Raw genomic sequence first — 24,547 nt, forward strand, 5'->3', positions numbered from 1 at the left:
CAGACCTGACCTGTGCCAGGCCTGCCCTGGATCTGCACACATCCCACGCTGCTGCCTTGGCCATGCGGCCGGAGATCCTGCAGCGACTCCACTGCGGCCGCCAAAGTCAGGCTGTGGACTTTGCTTCCTAGTGTCCTGACCCCTTCCTTGCGCCGCTTCCAGCCCCTCTGTTTTGCCCTTGTAATTCTATCAAGCCAGCTCCGTACCAGTGTTACTGTTGGGTGACAGCAGATGGCAGCACCTGCCAGAGGACAGTCACAGCTTTTAGAGGCTGCTGAGAGTGACAGGTACCAAAGAAGGTGCCCATCTGCAGGTGTCACCCATCATCCTTTGTCTGAGCAAGAAGCTGCCCTCGCAGGAGGTCTGTTACTGCTGGAAGAGCAGGCGGCCTTGCGGGCTGCCAGAGAGGGCACTCCAGAGAGCTGAGGTCGGTCCCTGTGATGAAGTGGGATTGTTCTGAATATTTCCCCTAATACTGTGTGGGTGCTTCAGTCTCTGGCCGACCCTCTGTCTCCTGGTAACTGATGGCCTGGCCCTTCCCCCCTGCAAGGGGATGCTAAAGGTGTGGGAGAACAAAGAGGTCAGGTGACCTCCTGGCCCAGGAAAGGAACTGAGCAGAGAAGGAGGGGCTGGAGGGGGTTTCAGTTTGGGGCTGGCTGGGGACAGGGAGTGAGTGCAGACATGGGGGTCTGGCTTGCGGGACCTCAGAATGTACCCAGCTGAGGGGTCCCATTCTCTGTACCTACAAGCTCTGTTTTAGACCGTGTTCCTGTCATCAAATAAACCTCTGTGTTACTGGCTGGCTGAGAGTCACGGCTGATTGAGAAGTGGGGGTGCAGGACCCTGTGGCTTCCCCAGGACCCCGCCAGGGCGGGCTCGCTGTGGGAAGCGCACAGAGGGGCAGAGGATGCTGAATGCTCCAAGGAGAGACCCAGGAGGTGAAGCCGTGTGAGCTTCTTGCCCTGGAGACAGTCTGCTCCAAGGGAGAGGAGGCTCCCCAAAGTCCTGCCTGGCTTTGTGGGGAGCAGTTCCAGAGCATCGCCCAGGGACTCCGTGACAGTCCCAGAGTCCTGTGACTCACTGTGTGACTTCCCCCATCTGCGTGGGTCCGAGGAAGTAGACAGGAAGGGGGCTGTGGAGCCCCCCTGCAGGCAGAGCTAGAGACGTGCTGGGCGCTGCCGTGCGTGTGTGTCTCCAATTGCCTGAGTGTGGTATGGTAGCACCTGCTTTACGGTGAACGCCTCCCTGCCTGTTTGCCTCACTGACTGAGCCGCCTGTTGCAGTCCCACTGATAGGCTGCAGCAGGCTAATAACCGACCGAGAGATGTTTCAGCGAGCTGTCAGAACCCAGTCGGCTGCTCCTAGCCCTGGCTTAGCCCCATCTAGACACCATCTCCTGACGGGCATAGGGCCATCCAGAACCTGTGGCGCCCATGCCTGGACCATGCTTATCGCAGCTGTTTGTCATTTATTAACCCCACCAGGAGATTGTGGGACTGTCTCCTGCCCCCCTGCCACCCCCAGTGTGCGTGATAACTGACAGCGTGAGCAATACAGGGGCAAGGACAGTCCTTTCCCAGAGTGTCTGGGCACTTCTCTCAGGCCCAACCATTCCCACTGGCTCCATTCCAGGCCATGCCGCGTCTCTGGGTCCAGCTGGGTACTCTGGGTTTCACTGCCACGGAGTTTCTCCCACGCTGACCCCTCGCAGACATACACCAGCCTCTGTGGGTGGTTCTCCTTCCCGCACCCCTCCCCCAGCCAGATGGCAGGGGTACAGCTACTGGTTCTGCAGGGACGGTGCCGGCCACAGCTGGTCTCCCTCATCCTGAGCCTGATGGTATCCTGCCCCCCAGGATCTCTGGGCTGGGATCTCTCGCGGGCTGACTGCCCCAGCCCCTGCCAACAGAGCCCCTGGTCTTTGTACCATGCCTGGAGAAGCACGCACCAGGGCAGAACCCACCCGTCTCTCTGGCTCCTCTGCAGTCTCTGGGTAGGCAGGTGTCTTTGCTGCATGGGTGGGAGGGATCACTCACGACTCCAAGACCCCAGATGGGGTGTCGAAAGCTATAGAGGAGTAGCCTGCGGCTCGGAGCTGGAGGTGGCTGGAGCTGTCAGCTTTCCCCCACACTTCCTGGGTTTGGGGGAAGGGGCTCGGGCCTCTCAGCCCCAGCTGGGGGTTGTGATGTCACTGTGCCACATTGCTCTGTACCAATGGACTTGGCAGCCATTGCTGGCACCCTGCCTGCTGAGTTTCTGGCTCCGGCTGGTTACGGTCCAGGCTCCAGCTGCGCTAAGAGAAGCACCAGGCTTTCCTGGGGGCCCACAAGTGCCCCTGTGGGGCTCAAGGTGGAGCAAGAGGAATGACAGGAGAGTTCCCTCAGGGGGCACAGACAGTGTCCCAGCTGGAGCCTGTCACAGGAGGCCTGGCCAAGGGGATAGGCAGGGCGAATACACTGAACATAAGGCACATAGGAGCTGCCAGACTGGGTCAGACCCTGGGTGCAGCCCAGTATCCTGTCTCCAGCTGTGACTGGCACCAGCTGCAGAAGGGGAAGTTGTAAGAACCCCACGGTAGCAGGTGCTGGATAATCCACATCACACATGGACCCCTCCTGGTCTCTAGTGAACAGAGATTGGCTCAAGCCATAAAGCAGCAGGGTCAGTATCCTCTGTCATCATTACATATGATCACCCTGGCTATTAGCTGTATCAGATCAGTTCCTGGCTGCAATGACTTCATGTGGCAGTGAGTTCCACTGGCTCATTATGTGTTGGGGGCAGGGAGATTTCTTTTCATCGATGTTTGAATTTCCTACCTTTCAAGTTCATTGACTGCCCTCTTGTTCTGAGCCTGGGAGAACAGCTGCTCCGCATCTACCTCCTCTACTCCAGTCAGCATTTTTTGGACTTCTATTGTGGCTCCGCTTGTCATTTCTAAGGCTTTGTCTACACTGGAACTTCGTCAGCAAAACTTGTCATTTAGGGAGTGTTAGCCCCCCCCCCCCCCGAACGACAAAAAGCACCAGTGTGAACAGCTTTGTGGGCAGGAGCACTCTGCTGCTCGCTCATGGGAGCTCTCTCCTGCCGACAAACGGCAGCTACACTGCGCGCCTTTTAGCAGCACAGCTTTGGTGGCACGACCGTGTCCTAAATGCGAGGTAGTGTCGACAAATCCTTAGGTAACCGTCCCAGCCTCTTCAATCTATCTTCACAGGAGAGCTTTTCTGGGCTCTTGATCCCTCTTGTTACCCTCTCTGAACCGCCTGCAGTTCTGCAACGGCCTTGCTGGGATGGGGTGACCAGTACTGCACAGACTGTTCGGATGTGGCTGCCCGCTGATTTATATTCAGGCATTAGAATAGGTTTGGGTTTGGAAAGAGGGGACTGGTTGTGTCCGTAGACTGGGGGCTGGGGGCTGCAACTTGAGGCCCTGCTCGAGGCCCACGTCTTCTGCCTGTCATCTCAGCACAGAAATGCTCTGATCGCTTGCTGCCTGGAGCTGGCAGGTGAAAACACAGCGCCCCGAGGGCCGGCTTTCCCCCAGGGGATGGACAAATCTCAGCCCCGTGGCGCTGCTGGAGAGAGGAGGCCAATGACGGTGCTCGCTGGACAGTGTGGTGAGGGAGGTGGCTGTTTCTGTGAGTGTCACACAGGACCTGAATATGGTGCTGTACACACCCCGAGGGAAAGCGAGTCCTCTGCACCAAGGGGTTTACAAACAGGGGGAGAGGATGGCTTTTCAAAAGCACCCGAGTGATGCAGGCACCCAAGTCCGACCTAGGCACTTGAAGCCTTGGGACAGAGATGACAGGTGACTCAGTCCCTTGGCTCCTGCATCCCCAGGGCAAAGCTTTCCAAGCACCTGAGACTGCCCCTGGGGGTAACGGGGGGAGTGACTCAGGTCCGTGGCCTTCCCAGCTTGCTCCAAACGAGTGGCAAAAGTTCTTTGCAAGGAGGAGGGTGTTTAATTCTGACTCGGAGTAAGGGGAAGGCAGGGTTTTTGTTTTCAACCTCTGCCTTTCTGTACTTGTGAGGGTCACAGCATGCGCTTCGGAGCCCCCACCCCAGAGAGAACAAGCAGAACAGGGCCATAGAGAGCAGGTCCGGGAATTCACAATCACTTCTGGGTGACCTTCTCCCCGTGAGTGGAACACTTGGTGCTCCCAGACATCTGGCCAGCGTGGCTTTCAGCAATCCACCAACCACACGCAAAGAGCATCAGGCAGAGAACTCATGACCTGGGCTGTAGCCACAGGTGGGCCTGGGTGGGTCCCCCCTGGATGTTAGAGAATGCGTCAGGGAAGCCGTCCAGGTGGAGTATCGTGACCATGCCCGCTACGCTCAGGGCAGCAGAGCGTGGACGTGACCCACACGCCCTGCTAGAGCAGAGCACCTCTGTGGCTGGAGCACTGGAGGGGGGTGTGCAGCTGTGTTCAGCAGTGTCTGCCCTGAACTGTTCCCTGCACCTTGCAGAGCCCAGAGTCTCTCTCGCATGCTGAGAGCTGCCGTCACATGCTTAATAGACTGCCCAGCTCTTTGAAGGGCTGGGGCCGGATGTGCCTGGACATTGATCTGAGCCAGCTGGGCAGGGGTCAGGTGTTGGATATAAAGAGCTGAGCCAGCACTGGTGAAAGGGGGTTGTGGGAGGGAGGCTGAGCCTGAGTAAACAGTGCTGGGGCCCGGGGAGGGAGGCAGTGAAAAACCCAGGTCCCAGCAGCCTGTACTGGGTGTGAGTTTTGTTTGAAATAACAACATGGTGCCCTGGAGGCTTCAGTGTAATTGAGAGTCCTTCATGGGCTGGCAGACAGGCTAGCACTTCATATGGTAGAGAAGCAGGCATGCGATTGGCCCCTGAGTGAGGGGAAACTGAGGCAGCATCTCGCCCAAAGCCAGACCAGTAGGTGGTGCTGTGATAACCCCAGTGCTCTGGTAAGGCTGCGTAACGAGGACAGGGAGCTCTACCAGCAGAGAACCATGGAGGGAAGGGTCACTGATAAAGTGAGCTCCATGGAGGGACCTGGGCAGAGGGAGACAGCAAGCAACCTTGGGGGAAAAGGTCAGGATAGCCAAAGTGGAGAGCAGGAGGGACCAGTCCCGGAGAAGAGGGATCTGCTCTGTGCTGTGGACCCTTTCTGGGCCATGGGGCTGGGCCATTGTGAGCAGGCCAGACTCAGCCCAAGCGCAATGCCACGGCTGGCCCCATGCTTATGTCGTCCCCCAGGCACTGTGAGGCCTGCGCTAGGGATGTGACTAGTGCCCCTCATGGGGGAGGGAGCCTTCCCATGGCTAATGCTGTGCCAAGGCAGCCCTGAGCGCTGGTGGGCCAGCTACCCGCAGGCTAGCTTACCGTGCCCACTAGGCTTGCGCGGAAAGAAAGGAGCCAGCCTACCCATTCCAAGCTGCAAGGGGGTTGGACGGGATGCCATGCTGAATGCACACTTCCTCCCAGCATTTCAAGGGGCTACAACAGGGTGCAACTCCGTCCTGGTTTGGCCCATCCACCCTGCTATAGATGGAGGTGGAGGGGCAGCCGGGCCAAACCTGAGTGGGGCTGTGTCAAGGCTGATTCCCCACTCTGGCACTTTGAGTGCAGAAGGTGGGGCCCTAAAATGCTGGCCATTCCAGGCTGGTATTAAACTCCCAAAGTTACAGCTTCTCTCTGACCTTGAATGCATAGATACTGCCACCACCCAAGTGCAAAACCCCTTTGAGAACCCAGGAAGGTGCACTTGGGAATTCCTCCCTGTGGAGTACCCTCAAGCCCTTTCACTGTCCCAGGGGGGAAGAGCTGAGAAAGAAACAAAGGAAATCAGCTGTTGCCCCCAGCTAATTAAAGAACATGCACAAACCCCTTAGGACACAAAAAGCCAATCCTGTTCTTAAAAAGATAAATTTTATTAAAAACAAAAAGAAAGAAAATGCATTTGAAAACTTAGGCTATTGCTAAATTAAAAACCCACTTACAAAGATTAAACATGAAGAATAACTTTCTTGAGGTCCAGCTTAAAGGTTACAAGCAAAACAGAAGCATCTGGAGTTAGCACAGAGGAATCCACAAGCCATAAAGAAATGAGAGAGAAACCTAATTGCGTCTTTCTAGACATTTCCTGATCTACTTACATATCTGGGATTTCAAATGAGGAGTTTCTAGCTATGATACCGATCAGGGGCGGCTCTAGACATTTTGCTGCCCCAAGCAGGGCAGCATGCCACAGGAGGCGTGCTGCCAGTAGCCGGGAGGGTGGCAGGTGATAGAAAAGGCCTAAGAATTAAAAGGCCTGCATCTTCGGCTTCTGCTCTTTCTGCCTTTAGCTGAAAGATGGGCCTAGGGATTTGAATGATAGATGGGACCTGGGAATCAAGGACAGGGCATGTATCTAGTCTTACATTTAACCATGTCAGCTATTTACTAATTGGCCCGCTTGGCACAAAAGTATATGCAGCTGTTTTCTCATGTATCCTCAAAGATATTTAATGCCAGGGGTCAAGGCATGTACCTTACACTCCCTTCAAAATGATAAATGTATCCGCAACAGATGTCTCCTGTATCCCCCTCCCCAAAATAATCCATGTATTCTGTGTAACCTGTTATCTATAGGTCAGTATAATGACGTAAACTAAAGTTGTTTGTTGCTGATGTAACCCTTCTGCCCCTCTAGTTGGCAGCAACAAGGGCCGGGTTCAGTATCCAGGGGTTCCGTTTCAGTAACACAATGCATAACCGGCTCGAGCCCCCACCCAGTGACCTGGGACACTCACATACCACACCCCCCTGGGCGCCTCTAGGAGGCAATACTTCCCCTCTCGCAAGCACGGAGTCTGAGTGTAGCAAAATCTTTTTTAATAAAGGAAGGAATCAATGCAGCATCCCATTGGAGAAACACCACAAACAGGGTTATAACACAAACCATAAACAAAAACCCACCTCCAAGTACGTTTGGCAACGTCCTTTTTCCGCTTAGGGTTTTAAGTCCAATCACCCCAAAGTCCAACAACCCAAAAGTCTCTGGTCAATGCCACCCCAGAGTTCGAGAGTCTATCTGTAGAGGTCCCTCCCCCCAGCCTGGGTAGAAAGGGGCACCTTACGTGGTCCAGGGCCAACTGCCCTGCCTCTCCGTGGGTTCTGCTTCCGCCTTCTCCACGAACTGCTCCGCTTTACCAGCTGCTCCACTCTGCTCCTCCAGCCGTCCTCAGGAACTGCTCCGCTCCACCAGCTGCTCTGCTCCATGAGCTGCTCTGCAAAACTGCTCGGCTCCACTCACTCTGTGGGCCGCTCCACCCGTCCCACAGCTACTCCACTCTGCCAGCCGCTCTGCTGCCACCAGCTGTCCCGTGATCCGCTCCAGCCGTCCCCGCAACTGCTCCACTCCGCCAGCTGCTCTGTTCCACAGCATATCTTCAGGCTCCCCCACTAGTTAGCACAGTACTCAGTGCTCTCAGCTCAGTCATTTCAGCTTTTTTGTGATTTCAACTCTTAGTGATCTCAGCTCTTAGTGGGGGAGCCCCAGTGCTAGTGCACCATTAGCCCAAAGTGCGTTCAGCTCAGTCACCTGTATTTAGATTCTTGAGGGAATAATAAAAATCAACTCTGACATTCCACAGTGGAGAGAGGTGGGGGTGCAAATGGTGCTTCTGGCTCCACAAGGCGCCTGCACCACCAGGCACAGATACCTGTCCCCAGCCTCTCTACTTCACTGGGTTTTGGAACCCATGTCCCTTGTCTAGCCAGTACCACCCAACTGAGGGTGAGCAATTTGTCACCAAGCAGTCCCACAGCTTGGCAGTCTGGGATAGGGTGGGCGTGCCTATGCAAATACACTCTCTCACATTCTTTCCACCAGATGTCAGGGTAGAGCTTATCCTGACTCTGCTTACATCCTCCCCCCAGCCAAGAATTTGTCGTCCCGACAAATCACATTCCCTACTATACCAACTTATTGGTCCCCTCCAAAAGGCATTAGATAGCCCACTTTAGCTTTCACAAACCTGTGTGCTAAATGTATAGGCTCCTCACTAATCACCCCAGGTGCATCGTAAGTTAACCGTTTCACTGGTCTTATTACCCTGTCTCGCCTATTGAGAATCTCTGTTGCTATGGTAGAGGGGATATCCTCTTGAGTGATGGATGGGGAGGTTTCCTGTGAGTTCCCCTCGGGTACTGGCATAGGCCCCTGCATTTCTAGTTCTAACAGTGGAGGGTCGCAGGTGCTCTGGACATCCTCCATCTGTATGTCACCACTGTCCAATAGTCTGTGTAAGTCATTACACGGGGGTCCCACCAGTGGCTCAGGGATGTCAGGAATGGGCCTAAATACTTCTGCCATAGGGTTTAGGGCGGAAGAGGATGTGCTCTCTTCTGATTCAGCGGATCGAGACTGAAATCTTGTCTTCATCCCAGGATACACCATGGTTGTGTCTTCCTCCTCAGACTCACTGTCAGATGTGCCGAATAGGGGTAGGTTAGCTGCAGGAGGCCGGCTGTCCACATTGGAAGGCGGCTTTGGTACAGCACCTTCGTTCTGCCCAGTTGCCCTGTTGTGGCCCATCTCATAAGGGCTGCCTACCAATTCTCCCACAGGGAGCAAAAGGTTTCTATGCACGGTTTTGGTCTGCCCTGGACCCTCTTCAGGTTTTATCTTGTAGACCGGCAGGTCTCCTAGCTTTTCCATCACTAAGTAAGGTATTGCCTTCCTTCTGTCAGCTATCTTGTGTTTGCCAGCAATACCCAAATTTCGCAGCAGGACTCTGTCCCCTGGCTGGAGCTCTTGCAGACGTACCCTAGCATCATATCGATGTTTGTTGCGGCCTGCATTCTTCTGAGCTGCAGATGTAGCTAAGTGATAAGCATCCCGCAGCTTTTCTCGTAGACGGGATAGATATTGCTGGTGAGTTTCATAGCTATCTCCATCCTCGGATACACCAAAGCACAGGTCTATGGGTAATCTTGGTTCTCGCCCAAACATTAAGAGATATGGGGTGACTCCCGTAGCGTCGTTCTTTGTGGCGTTGTAGGCGTGCACTAGAAATGCGACATGTTGGCTCCAGGTTGCCTTCTGCTCTGGCCGCAAAGTCCCTAACATATCTAACAGGGTTCGGTTGAACCTCTCTGGCTGAGGGTCACCCTGTGGGTGATAAGGCGTTGTCCTTGACTTTTTAATTCCTGCTATCCTCAGCACCTCCTTCAGAAGGTGACTCTCAAAGTCTCGTCCCTGATCCGAGTGTATCCGGGCTGGGAATCCATAAACTGAGAAATATTTTTCCCACAGTACTCGAGCGACGGTAGTGGCCTTCTGATCACGTGTGGGATATGCCTGCGCATATCGCGTGTAATGGTCGGTCACTACTAGGATATTCCCAATATTCCTCTTGTCCATTTCTAAAGACAAGAAATCAATGCAAACCAGCTCCAGAGGTTTGTTGCTGGTGATGTTCTTCAGATATGCAGCCCTCGTGGGCAGAGTTTTCCTTTGCACACATCGCACGCAGGTCTCACATTTCCGGCGAACATCTTCAGCCATCTGTGGCCAATAGAATCTACTGCGGATAAGTTCCAGGGTCCTCTCCATCCCTAAATGTCCAAAGTCATCATGCAGGGCCCTCATGGCCAGGGCTCTGTAATCTTTTGGCAGCACTAGTTGATTCCGTTGCTTTTGTAGAGGGTCTGTGGTCGTGCGGTGTAGCACTCCCTGAATCAGTTTTAGTTTGGTCCATTCTCTCAACAGTAGTTTGCCCTCTGGGGTAGGTGGGACAACCTCAGCGGGGCCTCGCCCCTCTCTTTTGGCAAGTAGCGTATCACGAATGTCAGCATCTTGTAGTTGGGCCTCTTGCCAGTCAGCCGTATTGAGCATGGGCAAGGGAGATTGGTCCAAAGCAATATAGTTCACTGAAGTAGAAGGCACGCCTTCAGGGGGTAGGCCCAAAGCTTCAGCAACACATCCATGAAGGCTCTCAGGGGCCTCCGGCTCTCGGCGACTCACACTGCAAATAGCTCTCACGCCATCCGTGGGTATCACAGCAACATCAGGTGCCTGCGGACGTCTGGACAAGGCATCTGCATCTACATTGCTCCTCCCTGATCGGTATTGAATGCTGAACTCATAGCTAGCCAAGGCAGCCACCCATCTCTGGCCTGTAGCATCCAATTTAGCACTTGTTAACACATAGGTCAGTGGGTTGTTGTCTGTCCACACCTGGAACTGAGCACCGTACAAGTAGTCTCGGAATTTCTCAGTGATGGCCCATTTCAAGGCCAAGAACTCCAGCTTGTGGATGGGGTAGCGAGTTTCACTGTCAGACAGTCCTCGGCTGGCAAAGGCTACCAGTTTGCGTTTGCCTTCCACTTCCTGATACAGTACTGCTCCCAGACCCTCCAAACTGGCATCAGTATGCAGGATAAACGGTTTGCTTGGGTCAGCAAAGACTAGGACGGGAGCATGAGTTAAGCGAGTAATGATTTCCCGAAAAGCTCTCTCACATCTTTCATCCCACCACGGCCCAAATGGTTCGAAGGGGCCATAGTGTCTCTGCAAAGGCGGCTTTGGAGGCCTCCGCTTATTCTGGGTCTTAGATTTGTTCTTGTTGGACTGGTATCCCCTGGTAAGATCATTCAGAGGTTTTACAATCATAGCATAGTTCTTCACAAATCTGCGGTAGTAACCACTAAATCCAAGAAACGTCTTGAGTTCTCTGTAGTTAATGGGACGTGGCCAGGTAGTGAGTGCTTCTATTTTATCGGGGTCAGTACTCACACCCTCTTGGGACACGATGTGACCTACATACTTCACTGAGGTTTGGCAGAACTGGCATTTATCAATTGAAAGCTTCAAACCGTATGCCTCCAACCTGTCGAGCACTTTAAGAAGTCTTTCTTCATGTTCCTCCAGGGTTCTTCCAAACACAATCAGGTCATCCAAGTAAACTAACACCTGCAGTAAATTCATGTCTCCCACGACTTTTTCCATAAGACGTTGAAATGTGGCAGGTGCTCCAGAAATCCCTTGGGGCATGCGTTCGAACTGATAAAACCCTAATGGGCAGATGAAGGCTGTCTTCTCCTTATCTTCTTCACCCAGAGGGATCTGGTAGTATCCACTCCGAAGATCCAACACAGAGAACCACTGACTACCCAGCAAACAGTCCAAGGCATCTTGTACTCGAGGCATGGTGTACTGATCAACTGTAGTGCGCCTGTTTAGGGTGCGGTAGTCAATACACATCCGGATTTTTCCACTCTTCTTACGAACGACCACAATGGGTGAGGCATAGGGGCTTCGTGACTCTGTGATGATACCATTCGCGATCAGCTCTTGAAGATGATGGCGCATGTCTTCCATCTCAGAGAGGGCAATCCTCCTAGACCTCTCCCTGAAGGGTCGGGGATCTTGTAGCCTGATATGGTGTTCCACTCCCTTTGCACATCCCACGTCCCACTCATGTAGTGAGAACACCTTGGATCTCTCGCAAAGCTTCTTCCTCAGGCGATCCTTCCACTCCTCAGACAGCGGTGAGTCCCCGAAGTCAAACTTCGCAGGATCTATCATTGGAACTTCAGCTTCACACTGGGGTCTCACAACGCTTTCAGGCTCAAAAATGTCTGCAATCTTCTGCCCTGGTTTTACAAACACATCACGGCGTGTTTCATTAGCAACCAGTATCGTCACCTCCTCCTGGGCTTCAGCAGGTAGGGTTATGACTCCGCTGAGAACCAGCACTCCTTCTGGGAGCCCTCCCTTGGTTGGCTGCTCTACCACAGCTAATGTTCCCTTACTGCCTTTTAGGCAGGTACTCCTGACAATCACCTCCTTTTCTGACATGGCAGGCACCACTAAAGGGACCGGGCCTGCATACCTCAGTGCTCCGACTGGCAAATCAGGCATCACTTTTCTCGTGTCCTCAATTTTTCTGTAAGCCTCGGCACAGTGTGTGTGTATCACCAAGGTATTCAGATATTGGTCTCCTGCTTGCTGTCTGCAGTAATCGGCCAGTATCCTAAAGAGGCTGGAGTTGGTCCCTATTAGCACAGACACATCAGAGGCTCCTTTGGGGTCAGGGCATATTAAAGCAGCAGTGTCCACCTCCTGTCTTACCCCAGCAATCTCTTCTGGGAATTCCAGGTGTACTATGACATAGCCCTGATAAGGGTATTCATCCATGCTGAGGCCACACAGACCAATGCCAGTCAATGGCTGTATGGGCAGGTGCCTAAGCATCTGTTGGTAGAATGACTGAAATATAATAGTCACTTGAGATCCAGTGTCAAGCACGGCTTTACACTCCGCCCCTTCAATCCTCACCATGACCTCTGCTCGAGGCCCTATCAGTCCTGCAGGGATCCCAGCTGGTTGGTCTCTTCTGGGGGAATCTTCAAATCCTCTAGGCCTAGGTGGTCTCCGTCCCCGGACCTTCTGGCAGCTACTGGATCTCTCCCAACTGATCCTCAGCTTTTCATACACTAAGGAGGGGTTCTCTTCCTTATGGCAGTTAGCAGCACTGTGCCCATCCTGACCACACCGGTAGAAAAGAAGTGTCCTTTCTCCATTCGGCGAGGTGGGACGGTGACTCTAGATACTGACTTCTCTATCATCACAGTCTGAGGCTCCTTATTCCTGGAAGTCTTAGCTCGGTCAATGATGCTTTGCAGCTCAGCTATCCGTTCTGTCAGGACCTGCATTTGTTGGGCAAGTTCCTCTGTGGTGCTCACCATCAGTACACTGGCCACTGGCTGTGGCGTCGTACTGGCTGGTTCCAATGTTTGGGCTTCCCAACACTCGCTGGCTGCCTGCCTTTCTTCTTCTTCCCTGACCTCCTTTATCAGCTGGGAGTAACTTGGGGGATGTTCCTGCCGTTCTCTTAGTCGGAGATGAAGTAGGATTGGGTTCCGATACTGAGTCCCTCTTACAACTTGAGCCAGTCTGGTCTGATCCATCTGCTCAGCAGTCACTGCTCCCCTCATAACAGCTCTCTGAAGTAGTCTCTCCAGCCTCTGTATATAGGCTGAAATTTTCTCACCCCTTTGCTGTCGGGAATTAATGAATTTACAGTAACTGTCCTCAGGGCCCTCTACGCTCCCAAAGGTATTATCAAGGGCCTCTAGGCAGTCCTTCACACTGACCTCAGGGTCAGTGAGCTTCAGGGTGCGAATTACATCTAATGCTGGGCCACTAAGGCTCTCTATTAGACATCGTCGCTTTTCTACATCGGGTACGGCCCAATCCCGCAGCATTTCAGTAGTATGCTCCGACCAGAGTTCAAACTCCTCTTCCCCATCAAATAACCTTAACTTACGACAAGAGTTCGACGTAGCATAGGCCAAAACAATCTTTTCCAATATATGCCCCAGTGCTTTTGCCCAATCATAGGCTGAGTCTGCCGCCCCTGAGCTAGAGGCTGCAGGACTGGGGCCCAACAAACCCGACATATTAGCCATTATACAAACAGTAGTTTCCTCAAAATATAAACATAATTATTTCCCAATACAGTGGAACACTCAACAAGTGCTTGCGAGGGGTACTGACCCAGGGATCCCGGACGAGCCCCCAAAAATGTAACCCTTCTGCCCCTCTGAGTTGGCAGCAACAAGGGCCGGGTTCAGTATCCAGGGGTTCCGTTTCAGTAACACAATGCATAATCGGCTCGAGCCCCCACCCAGTGACCTGGGACACTCACATACCACACCCCCCTGGGCGCCTCTAGGAGGCAATACTTCCCCTCTCGCAAGCACGGAGTCTGAGTGTAGCAAAATCTTTTTTAATAAAGGAAGGAATCAATGCGGCATCCCATTGGAGAAACACCACAAACAGGGTTATAACACAAACCATAAACAAAAACCCACCTCCAAGTACGTTTGGCACTGTCCTTTTTCCGCTTAGGGTTTTAAGTCCAATCACCCCAAAGTCCAACAACCCAAAAGTCTCTGGTCAATGCCACCCCAGAGTTCGAGAGTCTATCTGTAGAGGTCCCTCCCCCCAGCCTGGGTAGAAAGGGGCACCTTACGTGGTCCAGGGCCAACTGCCCTGCCTCTCCATGGGTTCTGCTTCCGCCTTCTCCACAAACTGCTCCGCTTTACCAGCTGCTCCACTCTGCTCCTCCAGCCATCCTCAGGAACTGCTCCGCTCCACCAGCTGCTCTGCTCCATGAGCTGCTCTGCAAAACTGCTCGGCTCCGCTCGCTCTGTGGGCCGCTCCACCCATCCCACAGCTACTCCACTCTGCCAGCCGCTCTGCTGCCACCAGCTGTCCCGTGATCCGCTCCAGCCGTCCCTGCAACTGCTCCACTCCGCCAGCTGCTCTGTTCCACAGCATATCTTCAGGCTCCCCCACTAGTTAGCACAGTACTCAGTGCTCTCAGCTCAGTCATTTCAGCTTTTTTGTGATTTCAACTCTTAGTGATCTCAGCTCTTAGTGGGGGAGCCCCAGCACTAGTGCACCATTAGCCCAAAGTGCGTTCAGCTCAGTAACCTGTATTTAGATTCTTGAGGGAATAATAAAAATCAACTCTGACATTGCACAGTGGAGAGAGGAGGAGGTGCAACTGGTGCTTCTGGCTCCACAAAGAGCCTGCACCACCAGGCACAGATACCTGTCCCCAACCTCTCTCAATTCTCTGGGTTTTGGAACCCATGTCCCTTGTCTAGCCAGTACCACCCAACTGAGGGTGAGCAATTTGTCACCAAGCAGTCCCACAGCTTGGCAGTCTGGGATAGGGTGGGCGTGCCTATGCAAATACACTCTCTCACATTCTTTCCACCAGATGTCAGGGTAGAGCTTATCCTGACTCTGCTTACACTGATTATAAAAGGGGCTCATGTCGCCCATGTAAGGTGTGTTCTTCTTCTCTGGCACTAGTCGAGAAGAAACACCCGCTCAGCTGAACGAAAATAAAGGTGTGGTATCCGTCTTCTTGTCCTCCGTGCCTCCTTGGTGTAATTAGGTAAGCTCCAGGGGGAAACGGGCCCTATTTGGCCAACAATAGGCAACTCCGCCGGGACTTCTCTCCCTGTAGAGGGCGCTGACCGGCGACCGAGGGCGATTCCGAGGAGTGGCCACCTCGAGCCACTGGTTTGCTCGGGCCTCGGGTCGTTGCGATCGGTCGGGGCGGCCGCGTCCTCTCTAAAGAGAACTCCTAACGACACGGAGGCGAGACGGTGCCAGAAGAAGGGGAAGGTCCAACAGCCGGACGCGGCCACTCCGGGTGGTAAGTGCGTTTTACCTCTTGGGTTTAAAGGATATAACGCCCCCGCAGTGTGGTTGGACCTCATAGGTAATCCCGGTGTGGAAAGATATTGTGGATGTTTGAAGGTTATGCTAAATAAGCCAGGCAATAGTTAATGAATAATACCACTAATTTCACAAGCCCGTGGGCTGTATTGGATAATTACTGGGACATAGAACAGCCCCAGGGCTTGTTTCTGTTTTTGGGGGGAGTATTGCTTTTCTTCATATTGATGTTGTATTGGAAGCCAAAATTGTGATAGCCAGGTCTTAATCGAAAGGGGAGGGTCGGTCAGGTTTATTTAGAATAGAGCATAATGGGGTCCGGACAAAGCACTTATGCTGGGACGCCCTTAGAATGTATGTTAAATAATTGGAAGGCGTTTAGACGCCAGGCTGATTATGGAGTGGCATTATGTAAGGATGATTTGATAAAATTCTGTACTGCGGAATGGCCAACATTCGGGGTGGAGTGGCCCGCTGGGGGATCACTGAAGTTAAAAACTGTGCAAGCTGTGCATAACGTTGTAACTAGGGATGGACATTGGGACCAGTACCCCTATATAGATATCTGGCAGGATCTTACAGCTAATCCCCCACCCTGCTAGAGTGTAGAGCCCAAGCCATTAGGGCCTTAATGCCTCAGACCCCGGGTCAGCGTCGGGGTCGTCCCCCCGTGAAAAAGCCCTGTCCACCAGCTGTGATTCCTACTGCCCCTGATCCTATGCCCCCTCCTCCAGTGTATCCTGGCCTCCCCGGCACAACCCCCTCCCCCTGTATTGACTACCCCAGAAAGCAGTCCCCCTCCCCTTGAACCAACGACCCCAGGAAATAACGCAGGAGACAGTAGCGGGGAGGACCGTAGCGGTCAGGAAATCGGTACCCCATCTACAGACTCCAGGGACTCCCCGATAGCCAGCCGCCTGAGGAGTTGTACTAAGCTTACTAAGCTGGCTGGGGAGGGATGGAAAATAATAGGCACCCCGGGAGACACAAAATTTGCTCTTACCAAGAGCCCCGCGGTAAACAAGACCGTAGCCGAGACAGTCCCGGTGCGTGAACTGCCCCTAAGGGAAACTGTGGGCCATGATGGTGAACACACTATGATATATGTTCCTTTCACCACGAGTGACCTGTATAATTGGAAGCACCAGAACCCCTCGTTCTCGGATGACCCCGCCCCATTAACAGCAGTTTTTGAGACCCTGGTCTCGGCCCATAACCCTACTTGGGGCGACATGAAAATCGCTCTCAACACCCTACTAACTGCAGAGGAAAGGCGCTTAGTCCTTTCAAAGGCCAAGGAGGGACTAGTAGCAGGGGGAGAGGACGCAGCTAACATACCCGAACTGCTCCCTGAGGCTGCGCCCAATTGGTCACATACAATTCCAGCGGGTCGAGATCTCCATCACAGATATGCCTTAGCTATAGTACAAGGGATGAAACGCTGTATTAGAAAGACCCCAAATTGGGCCAAGCTGTATAGTATTCGACAGGAAAAGAATGAGAACCCGGCCGCTTTCTACAAGCGCCTGTGTAACACCTGTAAAAGATACACAGACCTCGACCCAGAGGATGCTAATGGGAAGCGAGTGCTCATTCCCCTTTTCATCGGGCAGTCCTATGAGGACATTCGGAAAAAACTGCAGAAATTAGACGGGGCATCGGGTAAAAATATAGAGGAGCTCTTAGAGATTGCACTAAAAGTTTATGATCGAAGAGACGATGAGGAACGGAAGAAGGGGGCCCGCCTACTGGCAATGGCCCTGAAGGGGGAAAGTGGGAAAGGGGGGGGCAACACGAAGGGACGAACAGGATTACAGGGGAAGGGAAAAGGCTCCCGTTTGGGACGAAATCAGTGTGCTATCTGTAAGGAAGAGGGGCACTGGAAGAATGAATGCCCCCAGCGACATAGCAGGAGGGAGGGAAGCAGGAATAGGACCCCACCTGCGCCCGTTTTTTATAACGAGGCGCACGAAGAGTTGTCTGTATAGGGAGGCCGAGGGACCCAGCGGCCCCTCCTGGCAGCACAGCCCGCTGGCCTGGATCCCACGGTAATAATTGAGGTAGGGGGCCGCCCAATTGAAGCCCTGATTGATACAGGGGCCACCCTTAGCTTGCTTCCCCTTGCAGAGGCTCCCCGGGGGAGGGCTCAAGGGTGTGCTGTAGTCCAAGGGATAGAAGGACAAAATATAAAATTGGAAAAATCTCTTCCCCTCCTAGTAAAAGTAGGAGACTGTCATATATCCCACCAATTCGTTTGTAGCCCCTCCTGTCCCATTGCGCTGCTAGGACGAGATCTGCTTACTAAACTGCAGGCGGAAATCTCGTTCAATAATAATGGGACCATGGAAGTTAGGCTCCCTAAACAACAAATTTCTAACTATCAAATGGCCCTTTTAAATGTTAAAAATCCTCCCCCGGCACAGCCGGAGAGCGAGAGGAACCAACTGCCGGGGGTTAACCTTGAGGTCTGGGCTGAGGAGGGAGGTTTTGCTCGGGCTCGAAACGCCTTACCAGTACACATTTCCCTTAAGGAGGGAAGCCGCCCAGTCCGAATTCGACAATACCCCCTTAAGTTAACCACTCGGATCGGACTCAAACCTCTGATTCAAAAGTTTTTGCAGTGCGGTTGGCTAAGGGAAGGCACCTCCCCATATAATACTCCAATAATGGGAGTGCCTAAGCCTAATGGACAATATCGATTAGTCCAGGACCTGAGGCAGGTTAATAAGTTAATAGAAGCCCCCTATCCAGTCGTCCCAAACCCCCATACTATCTTGAGCCAAGTCCCCAAGAGCCACAGGTGGTACTCCGTGATAGATTTAAAAGATGCTTTCTTTTCCATACCCCTTGATCAGGAGTCTCAGAAACTGTTTGCCTTTGAATGGGAAGATCCAGATACCCATTACAAGGCTCAGTACCTCTGGACTGTTGTCCCCCAGGGACTGACTTGTGCACCCGAGATTTTTGGCAGCCAGCTAAAAAGAGACCTTGCCCCGTTCCTAGCTGAACATCTCTCGTGTAACATAGTTCAGTACTGTGATGATTTACTCTTAAGTACTGAAACAGAGACAGCTTGTAAGGAACATACGATAGAACTCCTCAACTTTCTTGGAGCCCAGGGATACAAGGTTTCCAGGGAAAAAGCCCAATTGGTTAGACAACAGCTTACTTTTCTCGGATATCATCTTCGTCAGGGACGTCGTAGCTTAGGTAAAGATAGGATCCAGGCGATACTCGAAAGCCCTCAACCCCGAAATCCCAGAGAGCTAAGGGCTTTCTTGGGACTGACCGGTTTTTGCCGGCTTTGGATCCCCGACTACGGAGGAAAGGCTAAACCACTATACGAGTCCCTCACTAAGGAGGGTCTGCTTAACTGGGAATGGACCAAGGAAAAAGAAAAAGCATTTCAAGAGCTTAAAGAAGCCTTGGTTCAGCCGCCCGCGCTGGCTTTCCCGGATCCCCGGAAGCCGTTCACTCTATACGTTCATGAAAGGAGAGGGGTGGCATCCGGGGTTCTGTGCCAGAGGTCGGGACCAGCCTGGCGACCTGTGGGTTATTACTCCAAGGTGTTGGACCCAGTCGCCAAAGGCTGGCCGGCTTGTTTACGAGCCGTGGCTGCAACCGCTCTCCTTGTACAGGAGGCTGAGAAACTAACCCTGGGTGGGGATACTGAGGTTGTGGTACCCCATGGAATACCCCAGGTACTGGGAACAGGAGCCGGGGAGAAGCATTTAAACCCCAGTAGGCATACTAGATATGAGGTGGGACTTTTGTTGGCCCCTAACCTAACTTTTAAGACAGTTAGTTCCCTCAATCCAGCTACCTTACTGCCAGATCCCCAAGTCCCTTATGGGGCTAGTCCCACCCATGATTGTGTTGAAGTTTTACAACAAGAAACTAAACCCCGCCCTGATCTTTCAGATTTACCCTGGCCCAACCCCGATATTGAAATGTACGTAGATGGATCCAGTTATGTAGAAGAAGGGAAGCGATTTACAGGAGCAGCCGTCATAGTTAAAGAGGGAGAAGTGTACAAGTTTAAGCTTAGCCCCAACCTATCTGCCCAGGCGGCGGAACTGGTGGCTCTTATTGAGGCTCTCCGGATGGGAACTGGAAAGACTATTAATGTATATACTGACAGTCGTTATGCATACATGGTGGTGCATGCCCATGGAACTCTATGGAAAGAGAGGGGTTTCATTACAGCCTCAGGCCAAAGAATAGCCCATGGGGCCCTTATTAAATCATTACTTGAGGCCCTGATGCTTCCCCTCCGGGTCGCGGTGATACACGTGCGTGCACATGGGAGGGCCCCTGAGACTGAACAGCGAAAATATAATCGATTGGCTGATCAAGCCGCGAAAGAAGCCGCACAAGAAGGGGCCATATGGCTCCTCTGGGTCCAAGATACGGAAGCCAAAACCCCTGCTCCCCACTATACAGCAGAGGAAGTGTCCCACGCCCAGGCTGCAGGGGCCCAACCAACTCCCACTGGGTGGTGGAAGTTGCCAGGGGGGGAGATTTTTGTGCCTAGACCAGTACTTCAGGAGATTCTCCAATCCTTACACAAGGAGGGACATTTGGGATCAGGAGCTATGGTTGATTTAATCACCCGATCCATTCGGGGATTAGGTGCACATATGGAAGCCCAAAGAATTGTAAATAACTGTTCCGTTTGTCAGCGAACAAACCAAAAGGGGTGCGGTCCACCTGCCCCAATGGGAGGTCAGCCCTGGGCTGCCTACCCTTTTCAAAGATGGCAGGTGGACTTTGCTGAAGTCCCCCTTTGTAGGGGTTATAAGTACTTGCTTGTCTTTGTTGATCAATTGACTGGATGGGTGGAGTGCTACCCTACACGACATTGTCAGGCACGAGCCGTTACCAAAGCTCTGTTACATGAAATACTTCCCCGCTTCCACCTCCCGGAGGTGATTGAGTCGGACCGGGGAAGTCATTTTATCTCCCAGGTGGTTCAGCAGGTGTCACGAGCCCTTGGGATCCAATGGAAATTGCACACGCCCTGGAGACCACAAAGCTCGGGCCAAGTGGAAAGAATGAATAGGACTCTTAAGGACACTCTCACAAAACTGTGTATAGAATCTGGGTTAAAGTGGCCTGACGCCCTACCACTCGCCCTTACTCGCATTCGGAGGGCCCCACGTAAGGGTCTGAAACTTTCACCCTTCGAACTGGTCTTTGGGTTCCCTCCCCGAGTACTCATCCCGGGGTACCGAGAGGACATAAACTGGGAAGTGGGGAATGACTCTTTATGGAAACAGGTTTCTGCGCTGCAATCTGTTTTGTTACAGTTACATCGATACGCAGCACCTTTCCAGACTCTTCCCTTGGAACAACCGGTGCATTCCTTCCGGATCGGTGATCAGGTCCTTGTTAAAAAGTGGAAGCGTGATCCACTCACACCACGGTGGGACGGTCCGCATACTGTATCGCTCATCAGCCAGGCCGCTGTTAAGGTCCTTGGGAGCGACAAGTGGACGCATCATTCCCGAGTAAAGCGGTTCCTGAGCCCTGACTCAGAGGACAGCCAAACTGAAAAGGACATCAGCCCTCTGTCCTCTCCAGCTCCGGAAGCCCGGAGTGACACAGGCGAAGACTCTACCTGGGAGTACCAAGGATTGGAAGGACTAAAAGGACTGTTTAAAAGACAGAAACAATGAAACCATCCTTTGTATTTCTGGTCTGTATGTTCAATTATTCATATGGTTGGGAAAATAAGTTTCTGCAACTAGGGGAAATAATAGCAGATTCTTTTAACCTTACTAATTGCTGGGTATGTGGCGGTCCGGGAGAATTAAATGAATGGCCCTGGGTAGCTCAGCCGGTACAGCCTAAGTGGTGGCTAAGTAGCTTGAGCATAGTACATAAGGGAACGGGAAGGTGGACTGAAAACCATGGCCCTTGGCGACTCTATTCTGCTGGAGTAGGTGTCTTTTGCCTTAATCGAACAAGACGTGAGGGAAGATATATGGGGGAAAGCAAGTGTGAGTGGACCTTATCTCTGGGCTTTGATTGCTGGGATCCCCACTGTCGCCCGTATGACTGTTTTAAGTACCAAGGACGATGGAACCTTACCCATGTAAAGCTGACTAACAATAGCTGGGTAAAATGTTCCTACTGGAATCACAGGGGCGATGGCTGTAAAGCAGTAGGACTAGATGGGTACTTTGATGCCCTCTTCCTAAGCTGCCAGCGAGACAATACCACTGACAAACACCATGTGGTACGGTGGTATCAATGGGCATGGCAACACCTTAATGGAACCCGAGTTACCCATTTTCGACAATTTTGGGCTAGTACCAATAATCCAAGATTTGGTTGTAACTGTGTATGGAAGGCAGGGGCTGGAGCGTGGAAATGCGACTACTGTAACCCAAATGTAGACAACTTCTTGGGGGGACCTATAGAATCAGGTAACGCTTTATATTATGAAGAGCCGGGCCCCGCCGATTCTCCTGAGACCTGGGATGGCCCCTTTGCCAATGGAATCTGGGCACTAAAAGGCCACTATTGGATCTGTGGATCTTATGCTTATCGTAGATTGCCTCCAAATTGGTCGGGAATATGTTACATAGGATATATTAGACCTCTATTCTTTCTTTTACCTCAAGCCCAAGGAAATAAATTGGGAGTTAAAGTTTATGATGATTTAGTTAGGGAAAAATGGTCTTTAGACTCCACTTTAACCGCCGGAAGTTCCCAAAATTGGGGAGCTCAAGAATGGCCCCCTGAAAGAATTATCAAACATTATGGACCGGCCACCTGGAATCCCAGTGAGCTGGTAACCGGGGCCAGGGAACCAATTTACAATCTAAATCGGATTATTAGGCTACAGGCTATCTTGGAAATAGTAACTAATCAAACAGCTGCAGCACTAGACCTCTTGGCCAATCAATCAACTCAAATGAGACACGCAATTCTCCAGCACCATATAGCTCTTGACTATTTGCTAGCAGAGGAAGGGGGACTCTGTGCAAAACTAAATGAATCTAACTGCTGCTTACAAATAGACGATAATGGCCAGGCAGTAAAACAGTTAACCAAGGAAATGAGAAAAATAGCCCATGTCCCAGTACAAACCTGGGGCGGTTGGGACACGGATTGGTTTACCTCCTGGCTACCACAGTGGGGATGGTTACGGAAAGGTTTCCTCCTTTTTATACTCTTTATTACCATCCTATTAACAATTGCTTGCTTCACCCCGTGCTTAATTGCAGCGGTCCGCAAGCTGGCTGGTCAAGTTACATATCAGCAAATGATGATATTATACAAGCCTGAAGGAACTGAGGTGTAAAGCCCATAAGCTCTTAAAATGTTTTTAAGGGGGGGAAACTTGATAGAAAAGGCCTAAGAATTAAAAGGCCTGCATCTTCGGCTTCTGCTCTTTCTGCCTTTAGCTGAAAGATGGGCCTAGGGATTTGAATGATAGACGGGACCTGGGAATCAAGGACAGGGCATGTATCTAGTCTTACATTTAACCATGTCAGCTATTTACTAATTGGCCCGCTTGGCACAAAAGTATATGCAGCTGTTTTCTCATGTATCCTCAAAGATATTTAATGCCAGGGGTCAAGGCATGTACCTTACACTCCCTTCAAAATGATAAATGTATCCGCAACAGATGTCTCCTGTATCCCCCTCCCCAAAATAATCCATGTATTCTGTGTAACCTGTTATCTATAGGTCAGTATAATGACGTAAACTAAAGTTGTTTGTTGCTGATTATAAAAGGGGCTCATGTCGCCCATGTAAGGTGTGTTCTTCTTCTCTGGCACTAGTCGAGAAGAAACACCCGCTCAGCTGAACGAAAATAAAGGTGTGGTATCCGTCTTCTTGTCCTCCGTGCCTCCTTGGTGTAATTAGGTAAGCTCCAGGGGGAAACGGGCCCTATTTGGCCAACACAGGTGGCTCCGGTGGATCTCCCGCAGGTGTGCCTGCGGAGGGTCCACTGGTCCCGCGGCTTTGGTGGACTTTCCACCGGCGCTGCCTGCTGCCCTCCCGGCGACCGGCAGAGTGCCCCCCGCGGCATGCCGCCCAAGCACGCGCTTGGTGTGCTGGGGCCTGGAGCCACCCCTGATATCAATGATTTTTCATCCCTAGGCCCAAGCTCCTTACAGCCAGGGCCGGCTCCAGGCCCCAGCGCGCCAAGTGCATGCTTGGGGCGGCATGCCGTGGGGGGCGCTCTGCTGGTTGCCGGGAGGGTGGCAGGCGGCTCCAGTGGACCTCCCGCAGGTGTCCCTGCGGAGGGTCCGCTGGTCCCACGGCTCTGGTGGAGCATCTGCAGGCACGCCTGCGGGAGGTCCACTGGAGCCGTGGGACCAGCGAGCGGCGGAGCACCCCCCACGGCGTGCCGCCGTGCTTTGGGCGGCGAAATGGCTAGAGCCGGCCCTGCTTACAGCATAGTTGCTCCGTGTCTGCCTCTCCCGGAGAACCACCACAGACAGACAAAGGACAAGTCCTCCTCCCCCCACCCTCCTTTTAAAAAATTCAGGCCTTCTGTCACAGGGTCCACACAGGTTTCTGCCTTCTCACCCTGTGCCCAGGCTGGTGAGTCCTCACGCCTTCTTCTGGTGCTTCACCCTTGTGTTTTATTTTACAGTGCCACCGTGCAGTCCCCTTTCCAGCCCATTCCAGGGACTCCTGGCCCTTGAGGCTCCCTCCCGTCCTGTGATGAGGAGACCGCACTGTAGCCTCCTGACTGACTTTGTTCAGGGCTTTTATAGCCCTCCCAGCCTTCAGCCCAGCTGTCACTGCTTAGCTCAGTCTATTGCAGTGAGCCAGCCCTCGTTAGGGCCCCTGGGCTCCCTGCTGGCTGCTTTGAGCCTCTGCCCCTGGCCTCCCCGCCTGAAAGCAGGACTTAGCCAGCATTTTAGCAGGGCAGTCAAGGGGTTTTACCCCTGCCCTGCCACACCTTCCCATTGGCTCTTTTGGTCAGGAGCCCACTCCCTTCCTTTTACCTATGCATAGCAAGGAGACTTTTTAACCCCTTACAGGTAAAGCAAGTAGAGAACAGCTGCTAAGAGGGATTTTATAGCTAACTGGCTGGCTGGAGGTCCAGAAAGGAGAGCTTCTCCCCCCTTCATTTATCACAGGCTGCAACCCTGTGTGCTAGGTTGCAGTGCGTTGGGATGGGAGGGTCCCTGTGCATGGGGGGTCCAAGGGTAGCCTGCCTCTTCCCCGGGCAGCACTAGTTCAACCAGGATTGTGGGCTGGGGGTCAGAGCGCGACACTCCTGCAATCCTAGGGCTGGTGCAAGGTCTGGTAAATATTCTGCGAGGCCCCCTTTCCACATGGGGCAGGGGGAGACCGCT

General features: G+C 52.6%; 1 protein-coding gene and 1 long non-coding RNA gene across 3 annotated transcripts in view; both read left to right on the plus strand.

Annotated features, from left to right (window-relative positions):
* RIPOR1 (RHO family interacting cell polarization regulator 1) overlaps positions 1-24,547 on the plus strand; it is a 130,254-nt gene that overhangs the window by 6,399 nt on the left and 99,308 nt on the right. The gene's annotated exons all lie outside the window — the stretch shown is intronic.
* Positions 6,258-23,065, plus strand: LOC127034058 (uncharacterized). The gene is made up of 2 exons (XR_007769275.1): positions 6,258-6,625; positions 22,945-23,065. It is a non-coding gene; the product is annotated as an uncharacterized LOC127034058 (long non-coding RNA).

The sequence above is a fragment of the Gopherus flavomarginatus genome, chromosome 14, assembly GCF_025201925.1.
Source record: "Gopherus flavomarginatus isolate rGopFla2 chromosome 14, rGopFla2.mat.asm, whole genome shotgun sequence".
NCBI lineage: Eukaryota > Metazoa > Chordata > Testudines > Testudinidae > Gopherus > Gopherus flavomarginatus.